Source organism: Perca fluviatilis, chromosome 13 (assembly GCF_010015445.1).
Source record: "Perca fluviatilis chromosome 13, GENO_Pfluv_1.0, whole genome shotgun sequence".
NCBI lineage: Eukaryota > Metazoa > Chordata > Actinopteri > Perciformes > Percidae > Perca > Perca fluviatilis.
The window spans coordinates 5,445,147-5,449,445 of NC_053124.1; the positions used below are offsets into that span (position 1 = coordinate 5,445,147).

Below are 4,299 nucleotides of genomic sequence, written 5' to 3' on the forward strand. Positions count from 1 at the left end.
AAGGTCTTTTATGTACAGATTGTTTGATGGCCAAGCAGCATCAACAGGACCAGGTTGCAATGATTTCCTCTACAGCAATTTATATTTGATCACATTTTGCACTTTTGACATAGCATATTGTATGGCCCACAGCCATTGTGGTTCACTTTATGGTCATCAACCTACCACAGGGTTTCACCAAGTAAAATGTAAGACTTCAGGACCATTACAAGACTTTTTATTTTTCTTTTTTTCCTACTTTTTTTTTTTTTTAATTTTTTTTTTTTTTTTTTTTTTAAAAAAAATTTTTTTAAAATTATTTTTTTTTTTTAATTATTTTTTTTTTTTTTTTTAAAAATAAATTTTTTTTTTTTTTTAAGTTGGTCTCATTTAATACAGCAAATTATAGTTGGACTGTGAAAGAACACATTGAATCAAATTCTAAGGCTCCACAGGAGCATTTGAGCAAGAGTTACATTGACCTAGGAAAATAAGGCTTGTTTCAAATTATAATAAGTCATATTTAAGACCACAGAAACCCTGCACCATTTATACATTTATAAAAAAAAAAAAAGACTGGAGTCATTGTGTTGTCAACCATTTATTTGAAATTTCTCTAAAGGCCTCAGTTGAGTAAAGCCTTGTACAAAACTATAGGAATGAAACTTCTCTAGATGGCTTAATTGTTTTGTCAAGAAAAGCACGTGTATCAGTTTCTTTAAAGAAAACTTTAATCTTTAGCCTGTGAGTCTGCTGAAAAATCTGTAGGTTTGAACAAAGGGGTATCCAGGTTATTCCGGACCTAGGAGTAGGGTTACCCATCCAGCTTGGGCTGCAAGTCATACCTGAGAAAATAGAAACAGCCATCATCACCAGTGTTTGGCTTCCAGAAATTCTTAAACAGAAGCTTGATCAGTCTGAGAGTCTCAGTGCGCTGCGAGTAGACTTCACTTAAGATCAGTAGAACCAAATAACTGAATCATCATCGACCAAACTCAGACACAAAAGCTACAGGATGAAGAATCTATGCTCCATGTGAATAGTCTTGATTAAGAGTCCATTCATAGGCTGCATTATGACCCACCTCACCATGAAAACTGAATCCATCCCTTCCAGGAAGTTGTACAGCTGTGAAACGGTCACGCCAACTCGTCAGTGTGAAGACCTACCAGAGAAATTTACATCAATACCACCACACAGCAACACAAACATAAGTTCAGGAACCACACCGGTTTGGATGTTTAGCCCCTTTACTGCAATCACTTCAACCTTTCTTAGTTTACCAGCTGGCTTTCAAAGAAACAGTCCCTATGAATGTTCAGTATGGTCATACATAATACAGAGAGCTTAACACTGGGTGAAAAGAGGAGATGCAGCAATGTGCAGTACAACAAAAAGGGTGATTTTGAAAACTAAACCATGTAAACCTATTGATCCAACTTCTAAATACAATTATGAACCTGAAAATGAGCATAATATTAGCAATTTAAAACTTAATGTCAGTCAAAAGTCAACTGTGGTGATAAAGCACATCTTCACATTTGTGCAGCTTATACAAGCGCACAATGATTAAAGCAAGTTTCTGGTGTGCGCTAATTGATTTAAATGTGAAATAAAATTGACACTAGATAGGAAAAGCTATGAGGCATGCCAGCTGTAATACAAGGTCAACATGATTGACAGTAAATGGGTTAACACAAACGTACCACTGGTGTGAGTTATGTGGTCAGTGCACTGTGAAACCTCTTCATGCTTTTGTCAGAGACTCTAGTCTAAGAAATCATCATTCCACAAAAAAAAAAAATAAAAAAAAAATTAAAAACTTCAGATGCCAGACTTACCCAGAGAGCAGTCTCCATAGTCCAGCTGGTCTAAAGTAGGAGAGAAACCCGTATTAGAACCAGTTCTAATGTTTGCAGTTTGTATTAAATTGACAGGATACATGCTCAGTGCACTGTGAAAGAGCTTCATGGTTTAATCAGAGACTCTAGTCTAATGAATCATCATAGTAGCATGTTAGTTTTCATAGCATATCATTCTGTGGCATCCCATTGACACTCACCATCACACAGTAGGACTACTGTAGTATCCAAAGGATGGAAACCATGTTCCATCAGTGCTCTGAGGAGCCCGATGAGGCAGCTGCAACATTCAGTCGGTGATCCTGAAATAGCAGTAGGTCACTTCCATTACACAGTCAAGGGTTTGCATTTGCCATTTGTGACACTTTTCAATGTACATCTGCATCACTTTAAAAAAAATAAAAAAAAACTAAAAATAACATTTTAGGGAAGAACGCATTACTGTAAACACTTTATTGCACACAGCCTTCGTTACCTGGTAACCTAGTTATTGGTTGGGATGGATCGCAAGACCTGGTTCTATAGAAGCACCCCAATTCCAAATTTCTCAAAACCCAAAAATCAAAAGGGCAAAGCTTATTGATATCGTGACTAGTGATCATACGTTATGTCTAAAAATAGATACGTGCTCAAAAGCACATCATTCAAATCATGTTAAAAATAAAATACAAAAAAGACACATCCTAGCACTGACTATGGTCACTGCTGTTGTCTTAAAAAAAATTATAAAATAAAACAGATGTGACTAGATGTTGTATTAACTTAACTGTAAACCTTGTGGTGCATTCAAAGTTATTGTAAAATACCGCGTTTGTTATAGTTCAATTTAATACATTTTAAATCTCCACCCCCTTTTGTGCTGATCCGAAAATAGAAGCGACTCATGACTCAAAACCGTGAGTTTCATGATGCGTTGCACCCCTAGTTCTATCTAGACTTTCTAAATAGAAAAAAGGTATTGATAAAGACTCGGGTTAAGCAGTCTTAAAAATGAAATAAAAACGATCCCCAGTCCCAGGTTATTGGGAGAGTTTAAATAAAAACGAGACATTTAAAATTCTACTATGTCACATGCATTTTACTATTTTACCTGCATGTATGCAGTCATGTAGTCCTGAGATAAGTTAAGTCACATTTTATGTTAAGATTGCACTGGGGCATTTGTAGTCAACGCCTACAAATGCTGAAGCCCTGCAGAGGGTGCTGCAACGCTAGCCAACACCAGAGTGTCTACATGCCACGAGGAAATCCGCTCAAGTGGCCTAATTATGCACAACGACGTTTTTAACCATATACAGTATATTAGGTTTTAACTCGTGCTAAGGTCAAATACTTTTGATTAAAAAGTTGCATTTTCAGATTGGTCATGCATGTAGTCTTAGAATACAAGCCACATTTTCTTTAATTCTGATAAATGTACTGTGTCCTATAACTAACGTTACCGTAGTAGTAATTAAGTAATGTGCATCCAGCTAACGTTAATAACCACTCACTTTATTCACCCATCTTCGAACTTGGTCTTTGCAGTAGTTAACTCGACGAGGAGCCTCATTATTTGACCTATTGAGGAAACACAGATCAAAAGTAACGTTAGAAGCCAGGTTTTTTTTCCCCCTCCATTATGCCTCTGTGCCATGTGCTCAGCATGGAAGAATTCGGGGCTGCTGTTCGTAACCATTTCACCTAAAGTGCCTTCAATAACTTAACACAAAGCACTCCAGTAAGCTACTCATAATGCACCACATTTACCTTCTCCTCGAGGTATAGTAAATCGTGAGTAATCCCGACGCCGCATTGGCTTCCAGCTGCGTAGAGAGCTGGGAACGAGAGACTGGACAAACGTCCGGCCATGGTTTATATACGCTGGGGAGGTCCTTCACAGCACCCGCGTGCTTTGGTGTCCTGAATAATGCCTGTTGTGATGTTCACCAACAGATGATACAAATGCCATGAATTAAATGTGCATTTCATGAAAGAGAGAGTACAAGAACATCTTCAATACATTTTTACTTTAAGGACACTTTGATTCCTTTGTAGAAATTATAAAGTAAACAATGTGTGTGTTAATTATATTAAAATGATGACTATTACAGTTGATATTTAGAAGAAGAAAAAACAGCAAGTGTCATTTTTTTTATTTATTATACCACATGCAGGTACCTCTTAGTTGCAGTGGTTGAACCATAGACAGTATATAAGAGGTTGAACTTATATACTGTCTATGGTTGAACAATGGGTTGAACCCATTGACATATATAAAACCCGGTTGAATCATGTATGGGGTTGAACTACAAGTACCACCCACCGTCTCGCTTTACATGGATGCCAGGTTCTCGTGGGTTAAACGGGAAAGCCGTATTTTAAGCACTACGCCCTCTACGGTTCTACAACTTGTATCTGGCAACCCACACAGAACCCTTACTGCTGTCGTCACTGAGGTCAGGTAGACGGAGCGAAG

The 4,299-nt window shown here is 37.4% G+C and overlaps 1 long non-coding RNA gene and 1 other non-coding gene across 3 annotated transcripts; both read right to left on the reverse strand.

The window, feature by feature from the left end:
* Positions 1–567: 567 nt before the first annotated feature.
* Positions 568–3,719, reverse strand: LOC120571262. Of its 2 annotated transcripts, none has more exons than XR_005641209.1 (6): positions 3,591–3,719; positions 3,335–3,401; positions 2,042–2,143; positions 1,821–1,850; positions 1,069–1,144; positions 568–824 (listed from the first exon to the last, which is right to left on the reverse strand). It is a non-coding gene; the product is annotated as an uncharacterized LOC120571262 (long non-coding RNA). The 2 variants fall into 2 exon arrangements; XR_005641208.1 differs by having other exon boundaries at positions 1,064–1,144.
* Positions 1,703–1,770, reverse strand: LOC120572118. The gene has a single exon (XR_005641373.1). It is a non-coding gene; the product is annotated as a small nucleolar RNA SNORD52 (small nucleolar RNA).
* Positions 3,720–4,299: the final 580 nt, after the last annotated feature.